The sequence below is a fragment of the Temnothorax nylanderi genome, unplaced genomic scaffold, assembly GCF_030848795.1.
Source record: "Temnothorax nylanderi isolate EJ_2023f unplaced genomic scaffold, tnyl_v1.0 TNYL_tig0161_pilon, whole genome shotgun sequence".
NCBI lineage: Eukaryota > Metazoa > Arthropoda > Insecta > Hymenoptera > Formicidae > Temnothorax > Temnothorax nylanderi.
Window position 1 is genome coordinate 187,144 of NW_027249223.1, and position 14,732 is coordinate 201,875.

The 14,732-nt window shown below is 42.3% G+C and overlaps 1 protein-coding gene and 1 long non-coding RNA gene across 2 annotated transcripts in view; both read left to right on the forward strand.

Annotated features, from left to right (window-relative positions):
* The window catches only part of LOC139777755 (uncharacterized), a 185,653-nt gene that overhangs the window by 163,988 nt on the left and 6,933 nt on the right, over positions 1-14,732 (forward strand). The gene's annotated exons all lie outside the window — the stretch shown is intronic.
* Positions 1,937-6,598, forward strand: LOC139777767 (uncharacterized). The gene is made up of 2 exons (XR_011719432.1): positions 1,937-4,621; positions 4,742-6,598. It is a non-coding gene; the product is annotated as an uncharacterized lncRNA (long non-coding RNA).

Below are 14,732 nucleotides of genomic sequence, written 5' to 3' on the forward strand. Positions count from 1 at the left end.
CATGCTCGATCCCGTGAGGATAAATGCAGTCCTGCGTATCAAACCCATCTGCACCGCAAATTTGACAAAATCCAGGCCGGTAGGGTAAGCCGCAGGCCTTGAAGTGGTGTTCTGCTGACTTACAGTTGACACAGCCGACAACTCTGGGTTTTCCCGCGACGGAGACGTACGTCTGAGTGCCACGATCAACCTTGGTGGATTCCATCTTCTTGAGAAGGTATTCTGCCCTTTTGGTGACGATGGATTTGAAGAGTTCCTCGCTAATTATGCGACAATCGGCCATGTAGAGAGGTCTCTCTTTGTGTGGAGTGCTATCAACTCCAGCAACCTCGAGCTCCTTTAGCACCTCGTCCAACGATGGCATCCCTTCTAATGGCAATGGTTTTACCATAACCGACGGGGCAACCAGTGCCTCCGGGTCGTCAACAGTTTTAAGTTCCTTTCCTGTGATGGCTGACTTCCGTTGGGGATGACCTCCCGGCGGGATCCTATTGCGTAGGACATTTTCCCTATGGATGTCTGCATCAGTTATTTTCTTTGGCAAGGTAAGCTTAAGTTTCGGTGATGGGAGATTATGGATTTCCTTTAGTAACTGGGCCGCCTCTGCATTGCGTGGTATAGTCCCCGAATCAGATCCTCTGCGGCTTGATTGCGACCTTCGGAGCGAAGAGGCAGACGAAACAAATAATTTGTCGGAGCCCACTGACAACCCGTCGAAATCAACAGGCCCCGAAGCTCCCGGGACGTCTGTTACTGGTGCTCTGACGACAGAAGCAGTTCTGCTTAGCTCAGACTCGATCTCCCTATTCAAGGCTCGTACTCTTGCCTCGATTTCTAGCTTTTCCGCCAGTAGTGCATGAAGGCCCTTGGCGGTGTCCCCAGAGTCGGAGACGGTTGGCGTAGAATTAGTGTCGCTCATGTTGCTAGGGTAGTTGTCCCTCGGAGTTAAAGCAGGTATCCTCCATTTACCCTTTAGTCAATCTGTTAACGCAATTTAGTTACCACGCAAACTACGATGGATAATTTTTAAGTCTGTTACATAATATTTCCCGACAATTTTATCGTTCTTATCCGCCAATTCCATGATCATTGGCCCAATTATTCGTTTCACAGTTGCCGGACCTAAATATCGGTGGGCCAACTTAGCAGAATATCCCTCAGCTTTTTTACTCCATTTTTTATTCGGATAATAGACTATAGTACCAATTTTTAATTCAAATTCTTTTGTTCTGTCTAAATTAGCCTTAGTAAGACGTTTGTGGGAATAAATCTTTAATTGATTTTCAACCTTATGACGCAATTCGTCAAATTTGGCTATCCGTTTGACTCAATCAGTCACCGCCTTGTCAGTCACTTGTTGATTATCGTCAACTAAACGTTTCCGTTGGTTTAAGTTAGCTTCTCGCGCGTGATTTAAATAGAATGGAGTGACTCTATCACCCGAGTGAGGCACCATATTGTACGCAAGTTGGAGTTTCGACAAATTTTCATCCCACTCGTTTTGACTGGTTTTTATAAATGCCGCAATCATGGGTTTTATCGTTCTATTAACGCGTTCCACGAGTTTCGCTTGCGGATGTGCTAACGGGGTGGTGATATGACTAACTTTGTTAGCTGCTAGGAAGGGTTTAACGTCTTTATTCACATATTCCGTACCGTTGTCCGTGACAATTGACTCCGGAATAGTTCCCCATCTGTCGAACACCGTTTCCAAGACCTTGACCACGATTTTACCGGTTTGATTACGTACCGGGAACAGTTCGACAAATTTCGTATAGAGATCCTGCACGACGATTATGTATACATTGCCCTTCTTCGAACGAGTAAACGGTCCCACCGTATCAATCGACAATTGCGCCCACGGTGTGAGCAGAGGTCTTGTCATCAAAGGCCCTTTCAGTGGCCTTTGATTAAACTTGACCCTCATACACACGTCGCAGTCTTCGACAAAGGATTTTACGTCCCGCGACATGCCTGGCCAGTAATAGTTCTGTCGTATTCGATCGTGTGTGCTATCTCTACCCAGGTGCCCTACCTGTGGAGTTTCGTGATTTTCGCGTAAAATCTCGAGAACTTCTGCTGGTCTGACTACTCTTTTCCACGGATGTTCGTCATCGATCAGCATTTTCGCGTAGTCTGGTCTATGATAATATAACTCGTCATTATCGATCTTGCAATCCGCGAATCTATCGAGTTGTTTGCTTACGAGTTCGCGTTTTACATCATACCAATCTTTGTCACAAATAGTTGTTAACCTAGCTTGACTTTTAATTGTTTCTTCGACCGTTTTCTCCCGAGTAATGTCAGTAGCTGTTTCAGGTGTTTTGATCGTTGCCAATGTTGACAACTGTACCATTTCTTCGTAGGGTTCATCTGAGGTAACCACGTCCAAGTCATTGTCCAACAGTCCTGACTCGTCTGTTAATTCGATAACGTCTAATTTAATTGACGAGTCACTTTCGTCAGTTTTCTGATCCTGCATATGAGTTAGTACCGTTGTATCTGCGCAAGTGTCTAATTTATCTAATGACTTAGTTTGCTCGATATTAATTTTAATTTTCTTTTCCTCATTAATGCCCTCCGTAACAGTAACCTGAGGTTTGATCACTGTGGGCGCTACTCGTTTCCCGGACGCGTTGGGCAATTTTTATTTATGTGGCCTTTGCGTCGGCAAACATGGCATACAATTTGTCGATCGGCCATACACAAACGTGCAGCGTGTCCCGTTTCGCCACAATTATAGCAAAGCATTTTACTCGAATCTGGAACAAATTTCATAGGCGTCTCTTTTGACTGTTCGTTAGAATTAACTGTCGATGTTTTACTGTCTTTTCCGAAACGCGCAAGATTATGTTCGAGTCTCTGTTTGACTAGAGTCTTAGAATTGTTCGATGAATTTTTTTATCGGTACCGTTGGTCTTTTGTTGAAGGGCTTGCAAATTGGTGACGTCACTGTCTTCGTCCTCTATCGGTTGGATGTCGTCCTCGTCCGTATCGTCTTGCAAATATTTTAATTTCGTTTTAGCGGCTCTATCCCGTGGTCCCTTTTGTGTGTCGAAAGATCTACGGTACAGGTAACTACGCTCGTTTATGTAGTGCAAGAACTCATCGTAATCGTTAATTTGCAAGTTGAGAATTTCGAAGGTTAGCCGTGGATTAAACCTCACCAGAATCTGTTTCAGTTGTTCGCGAAAAGATGGGGGATGCCGCATTCTCTCGAAAATGAGGCGTGCCCGACAAGTGAACTCCGCGAGATTTTCACCCTTTTCAAGTTTTATATCGTGCACCTCCAAGAAGAGAGCACCGTCGTCCTTCTTTAAACGAAGTCCTTCGTCCTTCGAAAACGGAAGGCTCGTGCAAAGTCTTTCCACGTTCGCCAACGTTGTTTATTTAATAAGTACCAGGCCCTGTACGGACCCTCGAAGATATTAGACAAACATGGGACAAACAAATCTTTGTTTATTCCGCTCACGCTTAGCTGATCTTTTAAATTAACAGGAACTGTTCGGGATCTTTTTCAGTTTTAGGAAAAGTAATTTTCCAGTTACTAACAATTCGCCCGATTTTCATGGCAGAATTGAGTTCTCGATCGTGTGCGTACGGGGTTGAGTTTTCGCTCCCCCTATACCGATTTGTCGAATAATTATCCCTTCTAGGTCGCGAACTACTCCGTTCATTAAGTCGTCGTGCGTCGTCGTCGCTGTCACTCGACTCGCTGCTCGAGAGTTTAGACTCGCTGCTAGACGCACAGTGGGCGGAAATCCCGAAAACGTGGCCAAAAGTCGAAAAATCAAATTTATTATTTTGGCTTTATAACTATACAGCCTTATAAGGAACATCCCCGTGCATATAATGGCAAAAAAAGGGGAGGCTATCTTCCATATCTAACTTTCTATCTCAATATGAAAATGCCCTTTGAGAGAATAGCACTCGCTGCGTATAAATACAAGCGATTTTCAGTCGACTTTGAACGAGTGTAACTTTCGACAGGAGTGTTATTTGATCGTAACTGCGGAATGGAGGGTGTTCCTGGAGGTATGTAGAATATTTCTGTTTTAATTTTTTATTTATTTAAGCTTAGCATGTATTTAATTTAAAGATGAACAATTGGTGTCCATAAATTGTGAATTTTGTGAATTAGATCTATATTCAGCGGTGGCAAAAGTTAAAGATCCCGTGATATCTCGTGATGTTTCAAGTACCAATCTTTAGTTTAAAGTGTTACGCGATGGAATTTCGCAAAATTAGCTGCGGCAACCTGCGGCACGCGTTGTATGGTCATTTTTGCTAAGCTAGGTTAGGTTACTGAGTCGAAAATCTGTTAAAAGTTATTTATATTACAGGATCACGATCGAGTGACGATCAATTCATACATACATATAAGGACATATTTCTTATAATGAAGAATACCCTGCGAATGGGCTTCGACGAACAGGTTCAGCATTTGGAGGAGAGTTTGACGGCAAAGAATAATCATCCCTTCAAATTAAACTCAGATGACAAGGCCACAATATCAAAGCTATTCCACAAATTTCGATCAAAGTGGCAAGAAGCTTCAAGAAATCTCAAAACATTTGTACACCAACAAGAGAATTGGCTAAATAACTCTATATATTTGCCGGTGAGTACCCTGTATTTTTTTAAATTTGTAACAGCAAGATGTTTTATTTATATCTTATTTATAGGTAGACTATCATTCTGTTGAATTACCTCTATACTAAATTGACTATATTTTTTCCAGAATGCTTTCGCACCTAAAATATCATCGACAAGTAAGTTTGGTCGTCCTTCCATGGAGTTTACGACAGCTAGTGAGCGATCGAAGCGAAGAAAAACCGCTGAAATGCGCACAACACACAGCACTGAGGAGTTATCCTACGCAACTCAAATGAAGCTTCGCTCTTCTGGAAAACTTGATGCTGCCAACATTGTAAAGGAAGTGACTACATCGAGCCCAACGAGAGCGTCAAAGTACAAGGCAGCTTTTCAAGCAACCTCAAACGTTGCATTTCCTATGTCAGATGATGCCGCTCTTTCAGTAGTCGTTGAAGCGAAATTAACCAAGAATCAGTACTCGCTGATCAGACAATCAATGAAGGAGCACCACTGCAATCTTTACCCGCCTTACGATAAAGTGTCGCAAGCCAAAGTTCGGTGCTATCCACCTCGTTCAGATGTAACGATAACTGAAACCAGTGCAGAAGTCAAATTGCAAGCATTATTAAATCATACTGCTGAACGCATTTTGCTCGTGCAAAATGACGTCATCAAAAATTTGTTGCAGGAAACCGTGAAACATATGAACCTCATATGTAAGTGAGGTTGTGATGGAAGCTCGGGGCAAAGCGAGTATAAGCAAAAGTTCGCAAATGAGAACAGCTCAGACGAACATGTATTTCTCATATCACTCGTTCCTTTGCAACTTTTATTCGTCGACTGTAAATCAGTCTCAAAAATAGTTATCTGGAAAAATCCGAGGCCCTCGTCTCCTCGATTTTGCAGACCGATAAGGTTACAATTTCTTCACGAAGACGTGCAATCGACTGTGAACGAAATGCACCATATAGAAGAGCAAATAAAATCTCTTGTTCCATTCAACACGGTTGTTGATGGGAAAGAGATCTCAATAACTTACGACATGGTTTTCACAATGATAGATGGGAAAGTATGCAATGCAGTTACGTCAACGAAATCAACTTTGCGTTGCTACTTATGCGGAATTACGTCAAAGAATATTAATAACCTCGATCTTGTAAAAAAGCAAAAGGTAGACAAGTCTAATTTGCGGTTCGGATTATCAACGTTGCACGCATGGATCCGCTTATTTGAATGCTTGTTACATCTGTCCTACAAACTCGGGATTAAAAAGTGGCAAGCACGTAGCACAGAAGAAAAGCAAATTACACAGGACCGAAAAAAAATTATTCAGAAAGGCTTCAAGCAACAGTTAGGACTCATTATCGATCGCCCAAAGCCCGGATATGGCAGCACTAATGACGGGAACACAGCTCGGCGTTTTTTTAAAAACACATCGGTGTCTGCTTTAATAACGGGAGTGGAGGAAACTCTAATAAAACGATTTCATGTAATCTTACAGACAATGTCAAGTGGCCACGATGTGAACGTCAAAAAATTCGAACAGTATGCCTTAGAAACTGCGAAATTATTTGTAAACACGTATCCGTGGTATCCCATGCCTATTACGGTACATAAAATATTAATTCACGGACCGCAAATCATAGAATCGGCCTTATTACCAATCGGGCAACTATCTGAAGATGCGCAAGAAGCCCGTAATAAAGATATAAAAAAATATCGTGAAAGCTTTTCGAGAAAATGTTCCAGGACGAAAACTATGGAAGATGTTTTCAATTGGTTAACAGTATCTTCAGATCCTTATATTTCGAGTTTAAGGAAGTTGCCGCAAAAAAAATTAAATTCTTTTTTACCAGAGGCTGTGCAACTATTAGTGGCTCCGATCACCTCTCCAAATGTCGAACGGAACTATTCCGATTCGGAAGATAATTCCGAAGACGAATCTATATCTGAAATTTTGTAACATTTTGTTAAATATAAATCGGCCATATTTAATCTGCCATTTTGTTTTTCGTTTTTATTTTTGATTGTAACTTGTGACCTCAAAAACCTTTAGAATATAAGTTTCATGCGATTTAAGACTTTTGGCCACGTTTTCGGGATTTCCGCCCACTGTGAGACGTTGAGTTCAGAATTTCCTGTCACAGTGTTTAGTGAATGAGATGTACTTTTCCTTTGTTATGGGTAGTACATCGATTGAGCCTTCGAACGCGGCAGCTATCTCCGTGATAATAATTTTATTACTATGACGCATTTGCGCATTTGCGCGTCATAGCCCGATAGATTGTGGAATATTACAGGGATAAAGTGAGAATCCTTATAATTTAGATTGCATGTCGAATGTACTGGACCTCTATAACGCCCGGTCAGGTGGCAATGATCGCGTACACGATTATCATTTAGCGCAAACGGTTTTTCGCAAATGTGACATTGCGCTGCGCTGTGAAATGTCTCCCACTCGTCTCGCGTTAGGTCTACCATGCATACAATGTCGGACAAGATGTTCTTTACGCGATGCGCCAATCTTTTAAGTTCCTCGGCAAACCACGCGACGCAGTCATTATCGCGACGAAATCGATACGCTGATAACGTTTCATCATACGAGCACTGTACGTAGTATCCTATACTACATACCCGATGATGTTGATAGGCGTATGACGCGTGTTCCGTCTCCGGTTGTCTTTTTCAGCACGCACTCCAGATCGGCATACACCACGAAGGGAAGTCGCTCTTTCCTGCTGTAGTTCTTGAAGCTCAGCCACTCGTTGTCCTCGCTCGGTAGTCTGATGGCGCAGTTGTTTACCTCTCGGCAGTCTGCCGTGTGAGACTGCAACTTGTCGCTCAAACTAAAGTAGTAAAGACATCTGCAAAAAAAGAAACACAAATAATATAAATTTTTTTATACACAAAATATAAATTTATATATATTATTATTAAAAGAAGTATAGGTACTTACCGATCGCAAATGTATTTCCGACCAGTGTGCTTGCTCAATTGTGAGCTAACGAGACGGGATAGATGTTTAATCCACGCAACTGTCCAACATTGTTGTCTCGTGGGTCCTGCACGTACAACAGATTCACGTGTTTATCACTCTTCCTATCGGTAAGCCGTATTGGAAGAATGTTTGACTGTCCCTCGATGGTATAGACATTGACGGATATATCGTTGAGTCGTTCGAACTGTTTAATTTGACTCAACGTCATTGGGAACTCAATGTCTCGTAAATTCAGTACCGTTGAATAATGCGTGTATGATGATTCCCGTTCTGAATGTCTTTCGGCTGGATCCAGAGCAGCCGTCACTGCCCACGCAAAACACGCATTGTCCATAGACAGCACGTTGATCACCGCGTTCTTCAATTTAATGTCTTGAGGCAATATCAGGTGACACCCCGCGCGCAAAGGATTGTACCTGTTGACGTTCACCGTCAAATTGAGGATTCGCGACAACGCCCACCCACTGTCGCGTTCCTGGAACTCTTCGAGGGACGCTAATGTGGGCTCGATAACGTGCCGCTCGTACCACTCGCGCAAGATCGATGTACGACAGAGTTCTTTGTTTTTTGTGTTCAGACTCTTATTGGCACGTTTATCACCCGCCACAAACTCCCCGTTGAACGCGGTGTTCACTTTGACACAGTTATGTGTTTTTATAATGTCTCGCACTCGCTTTAGCACTACGCTGCAGGCGTCTTCCAAAAACTGTCGCGGTTCTATATGGTCTGTATTAATTACCGCGCCGGTCATTATCCGCGTTTCAAACGCAACATCGATCTCTCGCCATACGAGTGCTGCCGCGCGCGTGTCACCACTGTTACCGGCGTCCGCATAATCACCACCGCTATGGATAAAATGTCTTTCCAATCGTGACTTCGCACCCTCGAGTCGCGCGATTCTGGCAACCAACGATTGCCTCTGCCCAATCGAGAGCCGCGGACGTTTGGCACTACTGCGTGCCTCGAGCTGCTCGACGAATTCCGCGCATTGCAGCGCCCATGTGAAAAATTCACCCAAGGTAGCTACTTGGTCGGACAGCTCCAATAGATTGCGTTCGGTTTGCTCGAATTAATCCATATTTGATCTATTTCGCACTATTTTATTATATCGCTTCACAGAGTCTCTTTTACAGAGCACTTGCACGTGATAACGTGTTTAACCATAAAATAAACCGCAATACTTTTCAACCGATGTATCGCTTTCAAATCTTACTACTGCGGCTCGACGCGCTTCATTCCTCGTTATATACCCTTTGCTCTTTCTCTCTCTCGCTTCAATTGAATCTTGAAAGATCTTTTCCTTTGTTTAGCGTACTGCGTCGTAAAAAATAGTGCGAAATTTTTTAGTCTACGCGATAATACCCCCTTTTCCTAGAAAAATGTTGTTTACGACGAACATGTTCCGACAGGTTCGATGCGTTATCGGGTCGATCATCGTCCCGATGACGTCATTTCTTCATTTGTCTCGCGTACTGCGTAGATAGATTGTTTAGTCTACGCGATAACCACCCCCCTTTTGCTAGAAAAAATTTGTTTACGGCGCCCGCGAAACATGTCCCGACAGGTTCGATGCGTCATCGACAAAACACGCTCCTACGCAGTGCGCTATCGAGTTAGTCTTACTATTATGCGCCGCCTAGCGGCGTCGTTGCGAACGTACCCCGCGGCGCGACCGCGGACCCCCACGCGGACCCCGCGGCGCAACGCGCACCTCCACGCGGACCCGCGGCGCGACCGCGAACGCGAACGCGGACCCCCCGCGCCCTACTTGCGCAGGTGAGTCATCCCGGTGAGTCATACCGGACAAGAGTCATCCCGCCCGCCCCCCTTCACCGCGTAATTCGATATCCTTGAAATCCGATATCCTTGAAATTTGATATCCTTGAAATCTGATATTCTTGAAATCTGATATCCTTGTGTAACCCGATACCCCGTTATCCCCCCCCGCTCACCCCCGCGTTATCTCCTTGTAATCTGATATCCTTGTGTAACCCGATACCCCGCCCCCTCACCCTCACCCTCACTCCCCCGCGAAATCCGATACACCCCTTCCTCACCCCCCCTCGGAGCTCCCGGGGTGGAACTCTCCTACTATAATTACTGCCGCTATTTTGTTTTTTACAAATTCAACACCGGATTCGTAATTAGCGACCCCAAAAACTTAAAAAAATTAATTTTCAGCCAGATCAAGTGAGTATTTAGTAATTCCGTCCGCCATATAAAGGCCGCCATTTTGTTGTTTACAAATTCAACACGGGATTCGTAATTAGCGACCCCAAAAACTTAAAGAAATTGATTTTCAGCCAGATCGAGTGAGTATTTAATGATTCCATCCGCCATATTGAAGCCGCCATTTTGTTTTTTACAAATTCAACACCGAATTCGTAATCAGCGACCTCGAAAACATAAACCTACTAATTTTTTGCAATTCTGATGATTCCTCGATTTATGGCCATGTTTTGGCCGAAATTGCCCATTGTGCGTCGAGCCGTTATTTCGGCGGCTCGAGATCGTGGCGTTTAAAAAAAAGTGGGCGCACCGCGCTTTGTCATCGCCTGACTGGTGTTAGGTCGGGTGGCATCCAGTCCTTGTTCGCCAGAAATTACGGATGCTGAGTTTTAGGTGCGCATCGTTACACTTCTCTCAGAATTAATGTTACTTTATAATACCTAAAAAAAGTATTAAAATAGTGAAACTTTAATTTGCTATTTCTTCTGAACCAATCCCGTCCCCCACTTTTTTCTTGCGCGGAATTAGTCAGAAAGACCTCCCCTACAACATATTTAAGTGGCGATAAAATTGGTGAGGTGTAACCCTTTTATGCATATTTACCGAATATTTCAATACCAAACGAGAAAAAAAATCAAAGCTTTGGTAAATATACCGAATAGGGGACCCACCTCCAATGATCTTGACCTTGACATATGTTGTCAAGGACATGACCCTGAGTAACTTTTCCTTATAACTTAATCGTCGCTCATTGCTTATTTAAAAGTTATGAACAAAAAAGTTTGAGAAATATACAAGTTTGTGTCAGTATTAAAGGAAGTAATTTGCTGATGGTATGTGTATAGACAGTACACATGTAGGCGGGGAAGGGGCTATCGCCCCTGGGTGGAGGGGTGGACGTTGGTTCGCGTGGAAAGTTAAAAACTCGAACCGTACAATGATAGACCTTGTTTCGCCCTACAAGCAGGAGTGGGGTGGGGTAGGGTGGACCTTGCTTTGCATAGATGGTTCTCTGGACAGCATTGTACTTTTCACGCAAAGCGAGATTCACCCCCTCCCTCCATCCCTGCTTATAAGACGAAACGAGGTCTATCATTGTACGGTTGAGATTTTCAACTTTTCACGCGAACCAACATCCACCTCCCACCCACCCCTGCTTGCGGGGGGGGGGCAATAGCCTCTCCTCCGTCTACATGTGTACTGTCTATATACTCACTGTGCGAGAGTGCGCGGATGCGCGATTGATAGCGCGAGGAAGACAAGCACGAGGAAAAGCAGTTTACACAAAACAGAATAAGTTCATGAAAATTAGTGTATTACAAAATAAAGGTGTCTATATTTACAATATGTACAGTGTTCGTTTATTTCCAGAAAAGGAAAGAAGCCGTGAAAGCGCGCACAGAAGCTAGTACGGCATGCAAAGCAGCGAAAGCGTGTTCGCGAAGCGCGATAGCGAAGAGCAAACTCAAAGCGGTGTACAAAGCGGTTTTAACTAGCGGTGATTCTCAGCAGGTGAACTTCGACAAAGAGCTTTGTCGTATTCGTGCGAACGCTAAGCGCGTGATTCTAGGCGGTGTGCGAAATGAGCGGTTTCAACGAAACTTGCGGGTGATCTGCGAGTGAGAGAGGGTCTCCGACGAAGCAAGCTCTTTTATAAGGGAGCTTCTTCTCGGCAATCACCAATTAAGTTTAAGTGTTGTAGGTGACCTCAGGTCGAAGCGTGCGATTGGCGGCCAAAGGGCCCGACGCGCATTGATTCGCACTTGACATGCGCGAAACGCGGATGGAGACGAGCGATTGGCAATCGGCTGCCTACGTCATCGCAATGTGCCGTCTCGAGACGAAATATAGTTGACGGGCCGTTGACAATTGTTGTTGTTTGTCGCGCCGAACATTGTTTGTAGCGTGGGCTTTTCTATCGCACAAGAACATAAAAACAGCGTTCGGGAACCGTCTAGAAAGTTATCGATTATAGTGGAGGCAAATTAGGTTTTTATCTCGGAACCGGTTAAAACTACTCGGATTTGAACGTTTTTTTTTAAATGTAGGTAATTAAAAACACTACAATGTTTACGGGTTAAAAATTGACGCTAATTGTTTATTTAATAAATTTTCAGGTTTATTTTAATTATAAAAAAGCGTCAATTTTTAACCCATAAACATTGTAGTGTTTTTAATTACCTACATAAAAAAAAACGTTCAAATCTGAGTAGTTTTAACCGGTTCCGAGATAACGCACTTTTTTGGTCTAATTTGCCTCTATTATTAGGAATGTTCTTGGAAAAGCCCATGTTATAACGCAAACACACAAGGAAATTACATATAGGAATAATCATTTTATTGAAACGATGAACTTATAATATAACGATGGCACACGCATTGTGCTTTTTCGTACGATGCAATCGATGCAATCTACGAATGTAATTGTGATCTCAAACACTCACATATCAGCAAATTACTTCCTTTAGTACTGACACAAACTTGTATACTTCTTAAACTTCTTTTATTCATAACTTTTAAATAAGCGATGATCGACGGTTAAGTTATACGGAAAAGTTACTCAGAATCATGTTCTTGACAACATATGTCAAGGTTAAGATCATTGGAGGTATCTCCCCTTATTTTCATTTTTACCCTTTTCTATGCTAACTATTCTCTGCTTTAACAAAAAGACTGTTCAATATATTAACGATTCACTGCTTTAAATAACTTTTCTTCGTTTATACATGTACTATTTCCACATATATTAGTCGTTTGTATTTTTCAATACTCAAAATAACTGTTATACTTTTCAAACTTTTTTTGTTCATAACTTTTAAATAAGCAATGAGCGACAATTAAGTTATAAGGAAAAGTTACTCAGGGTCATGTCCTTGACAACATATATCAAGGTCAAGATCATCGGAGGTGGGTCCCCTATTCGGTATATTTACCAAAACTTTCTATAGTTTTGAAAGGTACCTGTTTATATATAGAATTTTTTTGGGAAATTACCTAATAAAGTTTTTAAAAAAATATCTAAATATGCGATTACAGAGATCACTTAATACCGTAACCTTTTTGTCTAAAACATTTTTTCATATACCTCACGGTTTCAGAGATACTCACGCATAATCAAATACGTAGAATTTCTTTCGAAAGGTTGTTTCAATCCCTAAACAGGTCAGATTCCGATAACCCTGGCGCCTTAATTTGACGATGGTTTCTGGTAGTACTTTTAATGCTGAACAAAAAATTATATAGGTCTTATAGGGCTAACTGTTCTGGTTTTCGAGATATACAGTGTTAAAGTTGGTAAAACTTTTATAGATTAAGGGCGACTTCACACCGATTTCAATGACCTTGATATATGTTGTCGATATGAAACGAGGTGCCACATGGGTTTACAACTTTTCACGCGTGGAAAGCCGACGCATGTACTTTGAAGGCACACTATGTGTCTAGTTTAACAATATTGGAGCCCCCCGCAGGGGGGCGGATCCTACTGCCTCCACGCATACACTTTCCACGCGAAACGAGGTGTCACATGGGTTTACAACTTTCCACGCGTGGAAAGCCCACGCATGTACTTTAAAGGCACACTATGTGTCTAGTTTAACAATAGTGGAGCCCCCCGCAGGGGGGCGGAACCTACTGCCTCCACGCATACGCTTTCCACGCGAAACAAGGTGTCACGAGGTGCCACTTTTCAATATCCTAACTATTCTCTGCTATAACAAATTATTTCTGTTGCAGATATTAAATATTTTTACACAATGCAACTTTTCATACGAAGCGACAAAAGAAGAAAAGACGGGTTTTTAACTTTTCACGCGAACCGAGGTTCACCCCCACCCCCCTGCTTGCGGGGGAGGGGCGGTAGTCCCTCCTACGTGTGTACTGTTTACACACACACAATTGAAGTATTATTTAAAAATTCATATTATTTATTTTTAATTTTAATACTGTATATCTTGAAAACCAGAGCGGTTAGCCCTATAAAACCTATATAATTTTTTGTTCAGCGTTAAAAGTACTACCAGAAACCATCGTCAAATTAAGGCGCCAGGGTTATCGGAATCTTGCCTCTAAACATGCTTCGAAACCGATAAAAAAATACATATCTGTTATTTTACTCTATAATATATCCAAAGCTCATCAAAATCGGTAAAGGACAGTTCCAAACGTTCCTTTGCAAAGTCGCTGTTCAAGATGGCCGTACTGCCAATGTAGATTTAGAAAATCCGTTTGTGCGATGATTGATACATTGCGTAGACATGTAAAATTCGTTTGTAGAGGAAATTGAAAAAATAACAAAACTGTTTATACAATAACACGCAAAATTCTTTACTTTCTCTATATCCAAATTTCTAAAAACGAGAACAAGAACTTTTTTGATATTATTTCTGACAGAAAATACGTATATCTCCAAATTGCAATTATCATAAAATAAAAAAATCTACCATGAACACAGGAAAAATTAAAAAGTATATTTCCCTAACTCAACTCCAACAATTATTCTGTATTCAAAACGCTGTCTACAATGAGAATTTTAAGAGTAAGATTTAAGCTTTTAGTCTTCATCGTCATCAAGTTTTTAATTCGAAGACTGGTTGGACGTGTATCTCCATACTTTCTCGTCCTGAGCTAACCTACGCATTTCCTCCTTCATGTCTCAGCAGATATCCTACCCTCCTTTTCTCCTACTCTGTATTATTTTCCATATATATTTCTCTTTTCCTTAATTCTTTCTAATACTTCTCCGTTGCTAACCCTATCTATCCATGGTATTCTCATCATGCGCCTGTAGCACCACATTTCGAACGCTTCTATTTTTTTCCTATCCGCTTCCGCCACCGTCCACGTTTCGCAACCGTACAATGCCATGCTCTATATACGTACATTTTTAGAAGTCTTTACCGGGTTTCTA